The sequence below is a fragment of the Trachypithecus francoisi genome, unplaced genomic scaffold, assembly GCF_009764315.1.
Source record: "Trachypithecus francoisi isolate TF-2019V2 unplaced genomic scaffold, Tfra_2.0 Lachesis_group21, whole genome shotgun sequence".
Taxonomy (NCBI): Eukaryota; Metazoa; Chordata; class Mammalia; order Primates; family Cercopithecidae; genus Trachypithecus; species Trachypithecus francoisi.
This window is the reverse complement of record NW_022681467.1, coordinates 59,482,956-59,498,310: the sequence shown is the minus strand read 5'-3', so window position 1 is coordinate 59,498,310 and position 15,355 is coordinate 59,482,956. Positions and strand designations below refer to the sequence as shown.

Sequence of the window (15,355 nt, the reverse complement as noted above, 5' to 3'; positions counted from 1 at the left end):
GTGGGAGAATCCCTCGAACCCGGGAGGCGGAGCTTGCAGTGAGCTGAGATTGCACCACTGCACTCCATCCTGGGTGACAGAGCAGGACTCCGCCTCAAAAAAAAAAAAAAGTTATTTGTTAATATCACCATCAAGCTCATCAGAAAGTACTGGGAAACCTTCGACCTCACAATGGCAAAATTCTTTTTTTTTTCCTGGCCCAGGCACAATGGCAAATTTCTTATTCTTACTTCAAAGCTCAAATTTTATCATTGGTAGCAAATGCCGTCAGTTGCTTTCCTTAAAAGTGTATGGGTTTTGGTTTTTCTTTCACTCCCCTGACATAAAATATTTGGTATTTTTCTACACCAGCAACCAATTCTCCAATTCTCCAAACATTAACTGGGTGTCCAATACAATACAGCTAAATTCGAACACTGCCTTCCTGTGTCAGATCCTACAAATCACAAGGATTCAGTCCTAACAGACTGTCCACACTTCAGACCCCAGGAGCCAGTCCAGAGCCACTGATATTCACGACCACTGGGCTTTCTCAATCAGGGTTTCCCACAACTTACTCTTCAGGTTAGATGATTTACTAGAATGTCTCACAGAACTCAGTACAATTTGTATGTTCGTCAGTTTATTATAAAGGAGCAGCCAAGTGGAAGAGATATTCAGCCATCACCATTAAAGTGGAAGTAAACCCGATTAAACTTTTATCTAATATTGGACAATATCCTCTAAGGCCTGAAGCAATGAAAAGAATCAGACCCATAAAAAAAAGAGTGTATCTGCTTTCGGGATCTAGGAGTGTTACAATTAAATAAAAAATAAGAGTTTTTTTTTTTTTGAGACGGAGTCTCCCTCTGTTGGCAGGGCTGGAATGTGGTGGCTGGATCTCAGCTCACTGCAAGCTCCGCCTCCCGGGTTTACGCCATTCTCCTGCCTCAGCCTCCCGAGTAGCTGGGACTACAGGCGCCCGCCATCTCGCCCGGCTAGTTTTTTGTATTTTTTAGTAGAGACGGGGTTTCACCGTGTAGACCAGGATGGTCTCGATCTCCTGACCTCGTGATCCACCCGTCTCGGCCTCCCAAAGTGCTGGGATTACAGGCTTGAGCCACCGCGTCTGGTCTTTTTTTTGTATTTTTTGGTAGAGTTGGGGTTTCATCATGTTAGCCAGGATGGTCTTGATCTCCTGACCTCGTGATCCGCCCGTCTCAGCCTCCCAAAGTGCTGGGATTACAGGCTTGAGCCACCGTGCCCGGCCAAGAGTAATTTTTAACAAAGATTACTTTTAAAAAGAAAGAAAGGCCGGGCCTGGTGGCTTATGCCTGAAATCCCAACACTTTGGGAGGCTGAGGTGGGTGGGTCACCTGAGGCCAGGAGTTCAAGACCAGCCTGACCAACTTGGGGAAACTCTTGTCTCTACCAAAAACACAAAAATTAGTCAGGCCTGGTAGCGGGCACCTGTAATCCCAGCTGAGACAGGAAAATCACTTGAACCCAGGAGGTGGAGGTTGCAGTGAGCTGAGATTGCGCCATTGCACTGAAGCCTGGGTGACGACAGTGAAACTGTCTCAAAGAAAGCAAAAAAAGGCCGGGCGCGGTGGCTCAAGCCTGTAATCCCAGCACTTTGGGAGGCCGAGATGGGCGGATCACGAGGTCAGGAGATCGAGACCATCCTGGTCTACACGGTGAAACCCCATCTCTACTAAAAATACAAAAACAAGCCGGGCAAGGTGGCGGGCACCTGTAGTCCCAGCTACTCAGGAGGCTGAGGCAGGAGAATGGCGTAAACCCGGGAGGCGGAGCTTGCAGTGAGCTGAGATCTGGCCACTGCACTCCAGTCCAGGCGACAGAGCGAGACTCCGCCTCAAAAAAAAAAAAAAAAAAAAAAAAGAAAGCAAAAAAGAGAAAGGGTATAATGATCCCTTGCACACGCCCGTGTATTATAATACTGCGATCCTTCCCATAAGGAAACTAAATGGAAGGATCTGGCATTTGTATAAGACCCCAGAGCTGTCAACAACATTGTGATTCCACGACATGGGTGCTACCAAGGCCCCACGCTGGCAGCTGCTGTCCCCGGGGAGCGAGGTTTTGACTGTGGTTGATGTAGGGAGTGCTTTCTCCAGCAGGTACAGAGTCAGCTCTTGTTTTCTTTCACGAGAGGACCAGCAGTATACCTCAACCATCACGCCCTAAGGACACACTGAGGGTCTGTTGTTTCTGCTTTGAGATGGAGTCTCATTCTGACACCCAGGCTGGATGGAGTGTGGTGGCGTGATCTCAGCTCACTGCAACCTCCACCTCCCTGGTTCATGCGATTCTCCTACCTTGACTTCCTGAGTAGCCAGGACTACAGGTACACGCCCGGCTCATTTTTGTATTTTTAGTAGAGACAGCATTTCACTATGTGGGCCAGGCTGTTCTTCCACTCCTGACCTCAGGTGATCCGCCCGTCTCAGCCTCCAAAATGCTGGGATTACAGGCGTGAACCACTGTGCCCGGCCTGCAGTCAACATTTATTTTCTCTTTTTATTTATTTATTTTTTGAGACAGAGTCTCATTCTGTTGCCCAGGCTAGAGTGCCATGGCACAATTTCAGCTCACTGCAGCCTCTTCCTAGCAGGTTCAAGTGGTCCTCCCACCTCGGCCTCTCAAATAGCTGGGATTTCAGGCTGCACCACCATGCCTGGCTAATTTTTGTATTTTTTTTTTTTTTTTTTTTTTTTTGAGGAGGAGTCTCGCTCTGTCACCCAGGTTGCAGTGCAGTGGCCTGATCTCGGCTCACTGCAAGCTTCGCCTCCCGGGTTCCCGCCATTCTCCCGCCTCAGCCTCCGAGTAGCTGGGACTACAGGCGCCCGCCACCTCGCCCGGCTAGTTTTTTTTTTTGTATTTTTAGTAGAGACAGAGTTTCACCGTGTTAGCCAGGAGGAATTTTTGTATTTTTACTGGAGACGGGGTTTCATCATGTTGGCCAGGCTGGTCTCAAACTCCTGGCCTCAAGTGATCCTTCCACCTCAGCCTCTCAAAAGGCTGAAATCATAGCCCCTGTTCCCAGCTCAGCATTTTCCATCTGGTGGGTGTCCGAGTGTCTGAAAAATAACTCAAGAACATAGGTTAAGCTGTTATCTTTTAGTTTCCACGGGGAACCAAAACACCTTGTGACTCTGACTTACTTGGGAGACTATTGTTTTTTTGTTATTGTTGTTGTTTGAGATGGAGTCTTGCTCTGTCGCCCAGGCTGGAGTGCAGTGGCACAATCTCGGCTCACTGCAAGCTTCTCCTCCCGGGTTCACGCCATTCTCCTGCCTCAGCCTCCTGAGTAGCCAGGATGACAGGCGCCGCCACCACGCCTGGCTAATTTTTTTGTATTTTTAGTAGAGACAGGGTTTCACCATGTTATTAGCCAGGATGGTCTCCATCTCCTGACCTCGTGATCCGCCCACCTCGGCCTCCCAAAGTGCTGGGATTCCAGGCGTGAGCCACCGCGCCTGGACCTTTTTTTCCTTTGGAGACAGACTCTCGCTCTGTTGCCCAGGCTGAGTGCAGTGGCATGATAACGGCTCACTGCAGCCTTGACCTCCTGGGCTCGAGTGATCCTCCCACCTAAGCCTCCTGAGTAGCTGGGACTACAGGCGTGCACCACCACACCTGGCTTTTTAGTTTTTGTGGAGATGAGGTCTTGCTATATTGTCCAGGCTAGTCTCAAACTCCTAGACTCAAGCAATCCTCTTGCCTTGGCCTTCCAAAGTGCTGGGCTTACAGGCATGAGTCACCATGCCCAGCCAACCCAGTTTCTCTACTTTAAAATTATCATCTTTCAGCCAGGTGCGGTGGCTCATGCCTATAATCCCAGCACTTTGGGAGGCCGAGGCAGGCAGATCATGAGATCAGGGGTCGGAGACCAGTCTGACCAACATGGTGAAACCCCATTTCTACTAAAAATACAAAAATTAGCTGGGTGTGGTAGCGTGTACCTGTAACCCCAGCTAGTTGAGAGGCTAAGGCAGGAGAATCGCTTGAACCGGGAGGTGAAGGTTGCAGTGAGACAAGATGATGCCACTGCACTCCAGCCTGGGCGACAGAGTGAAACTCTATCTCAAAAAAAAAAAAAAATTATCATCTTTCCCTTCGTAGTTAATGAATATGGCTGGATGCGATGGCTCATGTCTGTAATCCCAGCACTTTGGGAGGCCAAGGCGGGTGGATTACCTGAGATCAGGAGTTTGAGACCAGTCTGACCAACATGGTAAAACCCTGTCTCTACTAAAAATACAAAAATTAGCTGGGCATGGTGGTGCGTGCACCTGTAATCCCAGCTAGTTGGGAGGCTGAGGCAGGAGAATCGCTTGAACTTGGGAGGCAGAGGTTGCAGTGAGCTGAGATCTGCCACTGCACTCCAGCCTGGGTGACAAAGTGAGACTTCATCTCAAAAACAAAACAAAACAAAAAACAAAAACAGGCTGGGTGCAGTGGCTCACGTCTGCCAGGAGGCAGAGGTTGCAGTGAGCCAAGACTGCGCCATTGCACTCCAAACTGGGCAACAGAGCGAGACTCTGTCTCAAAAAACACAAAACCAAAAAAGCCCCCAAAACAAAAATAATAAATATTTTAGAAGGAAGAATAGCCCCCCTCCCCACAGCCCCGCCCAAGATAGTCACATCCTAACCCCTGAGATCTGTGAACGTTGGTTCCAAGCAAAGAGGAATTACAGCAGCAGATGGAACGAAGGTCGCTGGTCGGCCGACTCGGAGACAGGAGGCGCCCGGGGCCAGCTGGTGGCCCCATGCCATCACAAGGGGCCTGGACAGCAGATGAGGGAGGCAGGAGAGTCAGTGTCGGGACCAGCAGGGTGAGGACTCAGCTGACTTGGGCTGGCTTTCAGGTGTGGGGTAGGCCACAAGACAAGGGGCTCAAGTGCTTCCAGAACCCGGAAAGGCAGGAACAGCTTCTCCCCTGGAGCTCCAAAAACAATCGGCCCTGCAGACACCCTGATTTTGACTGAGTGAGGCTGGGCAGGACTTCCGACCTACAGAACAGTTAGAGAATACATGTGTATTTTTCTATATTTACTTTTTTTGAGACGGAGTCTCGCTCTGTCGCCCAGGCTGGAGTGCAGGGGCGCCATCTCGGCTCCCTGCAAGCTCCGCTTCCTGGGTTCACGCCATTCTCCCGCCTCAGTCTCCCAAGTAGCTGGGACTACAGGTGCCCGCCACCTTGCCTGCGTAATTTTGTTTTTGTACTTTCAGTAGAGACGGGGTTTCGCCGTGTTAGCCAGGATGGTCTCGATCTCCTGACCTTGTGATCTACCTGCCTTGGCCTCCCAAAGTGCTGGGATTATAGGCGTGAGTCACCACGCTCGGACACACTTGCATTTTTAAAAAATAGAGATGGGTTGTGGCCATGTTGGTCTTGAACTCCTGGCCTCAAGCAATCCTCCTGCCTTGGCCTCCCCAAAGTGCTAGGAGTACAGGCGTGAGCCTCCGCACTCAGCCTAAATTTGCATTTTTAAGCCACTAAGTTTGAGATAATTTGTTATGGCAGCAGTAGAAAGCTAAGTGATCTTGAAGGTGATTTTTTTTTTTTTTTAGGTGGTTTCTCTCTTGTTGCCCAGTTTCTCTCTTGGAGTCCCAGAGTGAAGGAGGCAGAACAGGCCCCAGGGCCCAACCCAGGCAACACACAGGCGTGATGTGGCCGCCCTCCCATCCCCAGGGCCCCCTCAGCACTCCTCTTAGACTTTATTGACGTTTATTCCCAAAATGTGAGGATAGGCAAACTCAGATAAATGAAACACACAGACCGCGTGAACCCTCTCATATTTACCAGATAATAACATAGTAGCACTGACAAAGGCTCAATAATTTTTTTATTCATCCCCAGAGACACGCTCACTCTTGCCCAGGCTGGATTTGAATTCCTGGCCACAGGTGATCCTCCCGCCTTGGCCTCCCAAAGTGTTGAGATAAAAGGCAGGAGCCACTGCGCTCGGCCAGTCTAATTGTTAAAAATACCTTTTCCTCACTGGCTTGAGCACGTTCCACTTTACTGGGAACAGAATGAAAGTGCAACTCTAATTACAGCACCTCTGAAGTGCAGTGGCTTGGGAACCTCCCATTCGAGGAGGCGGCCTGCAGAGCCCTCCTCCTAAAGTGTGAGCACAGGGTCAGGGCTCCATCCCAAACAAGCATCTGCTTCCTATTTTCTGACTAATTTCGGTCCCCTGATAGGGAATCCAGGATCCTACAGACAGGCAGCGGGTGACAGCAAGCACAAGGGTGCTGGATGACACTGGAGAGGTCAGGAGAGCCAGCCCTGCGGTGCAGAGGAAGAAACCCAGCACAGAGGCCAATAGAGCCAGCCCCAGCCTCTGCCAATAAAACATATAAACGAGCCCTGGGGGCTAGAGGAGCGCCACAGGATCCACGCTGGCTGCGGGATCCGGCTGGGATTGGGGTGCCGGCTGCGGGACTCGGGTGGGATCGGGGTGCCGGCTACGGGACGGGGGCGGGATCGGTGTGTCAGCTATGGGATCGGGGTGCCGGCCATGGGACAGCGGTGGGACCGGGGTGTTAGCTATGGGATAGGGGTGGGTGCCGGCTGTTGGACTGGGGTGGGATCGGGGTGTCGGCTGCGGGACTGGGGAGGGATCGGTGTGTCAGCTATGGGATCGGGATTCTGGCTGTGGGACTGGGGCGGGACCGGGGTGTCAGCTATGGGATCGGGGTGCCGGCCGTGGGACAGCGGTGGGACCGGGTGTTAGCTATGGTATAGGGATGCCAGCTGTTGGGCTGGGGTGGGATCGGGGTGCCGGCTGTCGGACTGCGATGGGATCGGGGTGCTGGTTGTGGGACTGGGGTGACAGCTTGAGGGGTGACAGAGCCCTCCCTCCCCGCCGCTCCCGGATGCCCCTCGCACTCCACGCTGGGAGCGCCGTGGCTGGCTGAGCCCCCGGCATGTTCCGCGGGTGCCGCGCACCCTACAGCGTCTTCCTCCACAGCCTCGTGTTCAGGCGTTCGCCCCGCAGGGGAGTCCCGTCCGCGCCCCTTCACCCACAGCAGCGTCCCGGCGAGGGGTGCCCGTACCTGGAGGCCTGGAGGTACCGCCCTGCCGCTCGTGCGCACTGCTCCCTGGCGCCGTCCGTCCACTGACTATCGTCCCTCGGCCCGACCGCCCGCGCGGGGCAGGCGACACCCAACCGGGGCCACAGGGACCAGGAGGAAGTCACGGCGTTAGGAGCTGACAGAGTCGGTCCGCGCACGCGCCCCAGGCCCCGTTGTGCCTTATTTCACGGCCCCGCCTTCCTCCCCGGCGAGCGCCAAATAAGTGTCCGGCCTTCCCAGCCCCGTGCGTGCGCGGCCCCGCTGCCTGCGTCACTAGGAAGCGCGCGCCCGCGCCGCCGCCGCCGCCGCCGCCGAATCCCCAACAAGGAGCGAAGCCCGCGGCCGCTGCCGCCGCCCGCCGCCGCCGCAGCTCCCGACGCCGCCGCCCCCGCCGGGCGCCCGAGTAGGCCCGGCGCGGCCCCAGGTAAGCGGCGCCGGCGCGCCCGCGGCCCCCCGCGGCGAGGCCTCTCGCTCCGCTCACGCGCCGCCGTCCAGTCAGGGGTCCCTGCGGAGCGTCAGGACGTTACGGCGGGGGGAGGGAGGGCCGGGGGAGGGGCGGCCGCGCGGGCGGCGGCGTCAGGCGCGACGGCGGCGTCAGGCGGGCGGCGCGGGCGGTGGCGGGCGCGGGCGGCGGCGCTTCCTGCCTCCATCTTGGCGCCGCGGGCGGGCGCGGGGTCGGCTTCCAGCGGCCTGCTCGGTGGACCCAGCCCGGGGGGACCACGCCGCAGGCACCCGCCCCGCAGGCACCCGACCCACAGGGGCCACCCCACAGGCACACGACCCGCAGGAACGCGATCCACCCTGAGGGACCACCCCACAGGGACGCGATCCCCAGGGGCCATCCCGCAGGCACCCGACCCGCAGGGAGGCGACCCCCCCAGGGGCCATCCCGCAGGCACCCGACCCGCAGGGACCACCCCACAGGGACGCGATCCCCAGGGGCCATCCCGCAGACACCCGACCCGCAGGGACCACCCCACAGGGACGCGATCCCCAGGGGCCATCCCGCAGGCACCCGACCCGCAGGGACGCGATCCACAGGGACCACCCCACTGGAACCCACTCTCAGGGACCTAACCTGCAGGGACCACCCCACAGGGGCCCGCATCGCTGTAGACCCACAGGTGGGATCTGGGTCTGTGTAGACCCATGGTGGTGTGGACCCTGTTGTCAGTCATGACGTGTTATGTATTTGGTTACTGTATAATTCATGCGTGACTGAGAAGTCGTGACTGACTTTTCTGTTGAACCAGAATTCTCTTTCTTTGCTAACACTTCAAATACAACAGTTTCAATTACATCAGTGTCAAGATTACTAGTTTAAAAATATTTTCTTGGGCCAGGCCTGATGGCTTACGCCTGTAATCCCACCACTTTGGGAGGCCAAGGTGGGCGGATCACGGGTCAGGAGTTTGAGACCATCCTGGCCAGCAGGGTGAAACCATGTCTCTACTAAAAATACAAAAGTTAGCCGGGCGTGGTGGTGTGCACCAGTAATCCCAGCTACTTGGGAGGCTGAGGCAGGAGAATTGCTTGAATCCAGGAGGCAGAGGTTGCAGTGAGTGGAGATCACCCCACTGCACTCCAGCCTGGGTGACAGAGCAAGACTGTGTCTCAAAAAGAAGTAAATAAAAGTAAAATATTTTCTCATATCTGATTTACCTCATAATTTGGAAACTCACTTCACACTAGTGAGGAACCCAAGCCTTGGGATCAAAACTGGGTGGATCTTGGCTTCAACACAGAAGGGGTTGTGGAGAGGCCAGGTGCGGTGGCTCACAGCTGTAATCCCAGCACTATGGGAGGTCAAGGTGGGAGGATCACTGGAAGTCAGGAGTTCGAGAGCAGCTGGCCAACATGGTGAAACCCCGTCTCTACCAAAAATACAAAAGTTAGCCAGGGCATGGTGGGCGCCTGTAGTCCCAGCTACTCGGGAGGCTGAGGCAGGAGAATCAGTTCAACCCAGGAGGCAGAGGTTGCAGTGAGCCAAGATTTCGCCTTTGCACTCCATCTTGGGTGACAGAGTGAGACTCTATCTCAAAAAAACAAGGGGCTATGGAGAGAGGAGGAGGTGCTCGCCCTTGGGAAGGCAGTGGGGCGAGATGTTCTGAAGCGCTTCTGTGTCTAAATAGCATCGTATCGAGGACTTGCACTATTTTCTGTGAGATAACTTTTGTGCATATTGCTTTGAACGTTTAATATAGTTGCCATTGGAGGGACTGGAATTCAGTGTTGTGCATGTACATTGCGTGATCCTCTGCAAAGCCCTGAAGCTGTGACGAGGACCCCTGCCTGTAGTGTGGCTGTTGCCTTTTTGCAGCTTTCTGCTTAAGTGACTTTAGTTGCCCCTGCTGAGCTCACCCTCATGAAAGTAACATCTCCTCAGTGAGAGTTAAACCCCAAGAAGTCAGCACGGGAGATCAGTAGTATTTTAAGTGAATTTTTTTTTTTTTTTTTTGAGACGGAGTCTCGCTCTGTCACCCAGGCTGGAGTGCAGTGGCTGGATCTCAGCTCACTGCAAGCTCCGCCTCCTGGGTTCCCGCCATTCTCCTGCCTCAGCCTTCTGAGTAAGCTGGGACTACAGGCGCCTGCCACCTCGCCCGGCTACTTTTTTGTATTTTTTAGTAGAGACGGGGTTTCACCATGTTAGCCAGGATGGTCTCGATCTCCTGACCTCGTGATCCGCCTGTCTCGGCCTCCCAAAGTGCTGCGATTACAGGCTTGAGCCACCGCGCCCGGCCGAAATTTTTATTTTTTAATTTTAATTTTGTTTTTTTGTTTTTTTTTGAGACAAAGTCTCGCTCTGTTGTCCAGGCTGGAGTGCAGTGGCGCAATCTTGGCTTGCTGCAATCTCTGCCTCCGGAGTTCAAGAGATTCTCCTGCCCCAGCCTCCCAAATAGATGGGACTACAGGTACCTGCCACCATGCCCAGCCAAATGCCCAGCCAATTTTTTTTTTTTTTTTTGTATTTTTAGCAGAGATGGAGTTTCATCATGTTGGCCAGGTTGGTCTCGAACACCTGACCTCAGGTGCTCCCCCCGCCTCGGCCTTCCAAAGTGATGGGATTACAGGTGTGAGCCACCATGCCTGGCCAAATTTTTTAATTAAAAAAAAAATTTTTTTTTGAGACAGGGTCTTGCTCTGTCACCCAGGCTGGAGTGTAGTGGTGCGATCTCGGCTCACTGCAGCCTCTGCCTCCCAGGTTCAAGCAGTTCTCCCACTTCAGCCTCCTGAGTAGCTGGAATTACATGGGCACACCACCATGCCCAGCTAAGTTTTGCATTTTTAGTAGAGATGAGATTTCACCATCTTGGCCAGGCTGGTCTAATTCCTGACCTCAGGTGATCTGCTGGCCTCAGCCTCCCAAAGTGCTAGGATTACAGGCATGAGCCACTGTGCCTGGCCTAAGTAAAATTTTAAAGTGGCTTTTTTTTTTGTAAGACAGAGTCTCACTCTGTCACCTAGGCTTGAATGCAGTGGCATGATCTCGGCTCACTGTAACCTCTGCCCAGGTTCAAGCGATTCTCCTGCCTCAGCCTCCCGAGTAGCTGAGATTACAGGCGTCTGCCACCATGCCCAGCTAATTTTTGTATTTTTAGTAGAGACGGGGTTTCACCTAATTGGTCAGGCTGGTCTTGAACTCCTGACCTCATGATCCACCCGCCTCGGCCTTCCAAAATGCTGGGATTACAGGCGTGAGCCACTGCGCCCAGCCTAAAGTGGCTTTTTATTCATGTTTGTTTAAAGTTCTTTATTTTGAAGCCTAACTCTGCAACACCAAAGTTATCGTGGTGAAAAAAGCCTTATATTTTAGAAATATGAAGTAAGTCTGTCAACGTAAACGAATTCATCATTGTAACTTTTCTGGCTAAAAAGCTTCTGAAGACAGTCTTCAGAGACCCTGATGCCCTAACGGGAAATGTGCCCACCAGCAGCTGGAGGCGTTCGCCTGTGAGCCCCCTTTCCCCTTAGGCGCTCTGTCCTAGATGGCCGCCATTGAAATTGAGTGACAGTAAATGGCTCATCATGTTCCAGGATGTTCTTAATTTGTAAAATGTTTTTTCCCTTATTTAAACAATACATTTTCCTTTCATCACTCATTGTTGGTACCCTCCTGAAACAGGAAACGGGGAATATTTTCTTGTCGCTTGCACTTAGTCCTTCGTGCTTGTGTTCAGACGTGTTCTGTGAGTACTTTGAGTGGCATTCATGTGGAACCCTAACTGGTGTCCTTTGGGCTCTGGACGCTGCCTCTTCTTACCCCAAACTTACCGCCGCCCTCCCCACCACTCGTCGCCCGCCACACTCGCTGCTCTCATCGCCCGCCACACTCGCTGCTCTCCCAGGCCAGGCTGGCGCCAGTGACGCCTGCACGGTCTTTGCTGCTGGTGGGACCCAGCTCCCCGCGGTTTCTTTTTGAGAATGGGTCTTTCCTTCACGGTGTTTAACCACCATCCCCTCTGTTCAGATCACCTAAATTTCTTGGTTCCTTGGATCTCTGGTCAAGGGTTACTTCAGAGACTGGCTGCCATTTGCGATTGGTGGCCCAGGAAGTTGTAGCTCTTTCTTTTTTTTTTTTTGAGACAGAGTCTCGCTCTGTTGCTCAGGCTGGACTGCAGTGGCGCAATCTTGGCTCACTGCAACCTCTGCCTCCCGGATTCAAGCAATTCTCTTGCCTCAGCCTCCTGAGGAGCTGGGATTACAGGTGTGCACCACCACACCCGGCTAATTTTTGTATTTTTAGTAGAGATGGGGTTTCACCATGTTGGTCAGGCTGGTCTCAAACTCCTGACCACGTGATCCACCTGCCTTGGCCTCCCAAAGTGCTGGGATTATAGGCGTGAGTCACCGCGCCCGGCCGGAAGTTGTAGCTCTTTCTTTTCTCCCCTTTATCTTGCCTGTGGCCCTTTATCTTGGAGTTGTGTGGAGACCCTTGCCCAGTTAGGAAGAAGTAGAGCCCCCCGCCCTCCGGTCCAGTGCATACTCAGACAAAAGGCAGCCTGTGGAATGGAGGAAAAGAAGCAAGGTGGACTGAGGACCTTTTGTTCTCCTGCAGACTTCCTCTCCCTAAGATGTTCAGAAAATGTTCACATGCTAGAAAATGTAGGTTGAGTGTGATTTAGCAAGAACCTTGAGTCCTGAAGGCACATTTTGTGACTGATTGTTCAGTTTGGGTGAGTGAGTTCTGGCATTGAAGGCATAATTGCAGAGGCCTGGCTGGGCTGTGAATGCCTCCCCTCCGTGCAGGGCCAGACTCTGCAGGGGACCACTGTGTGCCAGGTTGGGGTGGACCCACTCCTGTCCTTAGACACGCTTGTTTGTTACAGTCCTAGGGGCAGTGATGTTATTTTTATATTAATGATAATTTTAAAAGTTCTGGAAATTTTTATTTTCCTTCCTTCCTCCCTCCCCTCCCCTCCCCTCCCCTCCCCTCTCTTCCCTTCCCTTCCCTTCCCTTTTCTTTCTTTCTTTTTTTGTGACAGGGTCTTGATCTGTTGCCCAGGCTGGAGTGCAGTGGCACAATGATGGCTCCCTGCAGCCTTGACCTCCTAGACCTAAGCGATCCTCCTGCCTCAGCCTCCAGAGTAGCTGTGACTACAGGCGTGCATACCACCATGCCTGGCTATTTTTTTTATTATTTATTTAGTAGAGATGGGGTGTTGCTGTGTTGCCCAGGCTGGTCTCAAACTCCTGAGCTCAAGCAGTCCTCCTACCTTGGCCTCCCAAAGTGCTGGGATTGCAAGTGTGAGACACCACGCCTGGCCGTGAACATTTTTCTTTCTTTAAAAAGTTTTTGGCCGGGCGCGGTGGCTCAAGCCTGTCATCCCAGCACTTTGGGAGGCCGAGACGAGCGGATCACGAGGTCAGGAGATCGAGACCGTCCTGGCTAACACGGTGAAACCCCGTCTCTACTGAAAAATACAAAAAGCTAGCCGGGCGAGGTGGCGGCGCCTGTAGTCCCAGCTACTCGGGAGACTGAGGCAGGAGAATGACGTGAACCCAGGAGGCGGAGCTTGCAGTGAGCTGAGATCCGGCCACTGCATTCCAGCCCGGGCGACAGAGCGAGACTCCGTCTCAAAAAAAAAAAAAAGTTTTTATATTCTATACTTTCTAGTCTATATCTAATCCTAATAAGTCATTCTGTTACAGTAGCATTAAAATTTTTTTATTACGGTAAAATATGCATAACATAAAATTTACCATTTTAACTTTCTTTTTTTTTTTTTTTTTTTTTGAGATAGAGTTTCGCTCTTGTTGCCCAGGCTGGAGTGCAGTGGCGCGATCTCGCGAGGCTCATTGTAACCTCCGCCTCCTGGGTTCAAGCAATTCTCCTGCCTCAGGTTCCCGAGTAGCTGGGACTACAGGTGCCTGCCACCATGCCTGGCTATTGTTTAGTATTTTTAGTAGAGATGGCGTTTCACTATGTTGGCCAGCATGGTCTTGAACTGACCTCAGGTGATCCACCCCCCTCAGCCTCCCAGAGTGCTGGGATTACAGGCATGAGCCACTTAGCCCAGCCCCATTTTAACCTTTTTTTTTTTTTTGAGATGGAGTCTTGCTCTGTTGCCCAGGCTGGAGTATGGTGGCGTGATCTCAGCTCACTGCAAGCTCCGCCTCCCGGTTTCACGCCATTCCCCTGTGTCAGCCTCCTGAGTAGCTGGGACTACAGGCGCTCCCCACCATGCCTGGCTAATTTTTTTTGTATTTTTAGTAGAGATGGGGTTTTACCGTGTTAGCCAGGATGGTCTTGGTCTCCTGACCTCGTGATCCACCCGCCTCGGCCTCCCAAAGTGCTGGGATTACAGGTGTGAGCCATCATGCCTGGCCCATTTTAACCATTTTTAAATGTGTGATTCAGCACTATTCAGAACTCCACAGTGATTGTGCAGCTGTCACCACTGTGCATTTCCAGAACTTTTCATCATCCCAAACAGAAATTCTGTACTTATTAAAGAGCAACTCCCTATACTCCCTCCCCCAGCCCCAGGTCACTTCTATTCTACTTTCTTTCTTTTTCGTTTTTTGAGAGAGTTCTTGCTCTGTTGCCCAGGCTGGAGTGCAGTGGTGTGATCTCGGCTCACTGCAAGCTCCGCCTCCCAGGTTCACGCCATTCTCCTGCCTCAGCCTCCCGAGTAGCTGGGACTACAGGCGCCAGCCACCACGCCCGGCTAATTTTTTTTTTGTATTTTAGTAGAGATGGGGTTTCACCGTGTTAGCTAGGATGGTCTCAATATCCTGACCTCGTGATCCGTCCGCCTCGGCCTCCCAAAGTGCTGGGATTACAGGTGGGAGCCACCGTGCCTGGCCGGTTGTTGTAGTTTTTAATTTTCACATTTCCATTTGGTTATAACTCCTGTTTCTGTACCAAGATTTCCTTTCCACTTGGCTGAGAATGTTTGCTTTACTCTTGGAGCTGGTCCGATAGCACCTGAGAGTCTCTGTGGGTCCTGCGTTCCCCTCAGAGCCAGCTCCTCTTGTGTATTTGTTCCTTTGAGAATCAATCAGACTACCCTTTGCCGGGTAGTTTGATCGTGTTTTGGATGCTTTGACTACTATGCTATGGACTCTGGGTCTTGTTTAAGTTTCACAGAGAATGTAGACTTTTTTTTATAGCAAGAAATCAACCTGGTTAGGTTCAGGCTGCAAATTTTGCACCCCGTTCCTGTGTCTGTGTTCTTAGGCCAGTTTAGTTTAGAGTTTCCAGTGCACTGTGGATCTGTCCCATGTGCGCCATTGGGCCCATCTGAGACCTGGGCAGTGGTCTATCCTGTAGGTCAGTTTTCTTCTTTGTCCTTTAGGGTGAGGACCACGTAGAGACTGTCTTGGGATGACCCGGGTGCTCACACACAGCTGTGTGCCATCCTCTCTGTTCCCCTTTCCTCTCATCGCCTCCCCCACACTCTGACTCCAGACTCCTTGCCCTCTGACTAGAAACCAGGGGCTTTCGTGTTCCCTATGCTGGGTAGAGGATGGAGAGTGAGAGGACAGCAGGGAGCCACCACACTCTTGGGCCACCACTCCTTTAGTCAGGAGGAAGATTCCTTTCTCTCCAAGCTTTTTGGGCCTACCAAGACTGCCACTATCACAGGGTTTTAGCAGGCGTTGGACTTGCTGAAGGCAAAACCAGCAAAGACAAAATAATAATAATTTTAAAACCCAGGGCAGGCTGGGCACGGTGGCTCACACCTGCAATCCCAGCACTTTGGGAGGTCGAGGTGAGTGGATCACCTGAGGTCAAGAGTTTGAGACCAGTCTGGCAACGTGGT

General features: G+C 52.7%; 1 protein-coding gene and 1 long non-coding RNA gene across 3 annotated transcripts in view; one reads left to right on the top strand and one right to left on the bottom strand.

Annotated features, from left to right (window-relative positions):
* Positions 1-5,836: 5,836 nt before the first annotated feature.
* On the bottom strand, positions 5,837-7,209 carry LOC117069118. Its single transcript, XR_004431375.1, has 2 exons — positions 7,071-7,209; positions 5,837-6,300 (listed from the first exon to the last, which is right to left on the bottom strand). It is a non-coding gene; the product is annotated as an uncharacterized LOC117069118 (long non-coding RNA).
* Positions 7,210-7,360: 151 nt separating this feature from the next.
* GMEB2 (glucocorticoid modulatory element binding protein 2) overlaps positions 7,361-15,355 on the top strand; it is a 33,541-nt gene continuing 25,546 nt past the window's right edge. The window contains exon 1 of one of the 2 annotated variants that reach the window (XM_033187136.1): positions 7,361-7,512. The gene's annotated coding sequence lies outside the window, so the exon portion shown is untranslated. The remainder of the gene's footprint in view (positions 7,513-15,355) is intronic. The other variant, XM_033187135.1, reaches the window with a different exon arrangement.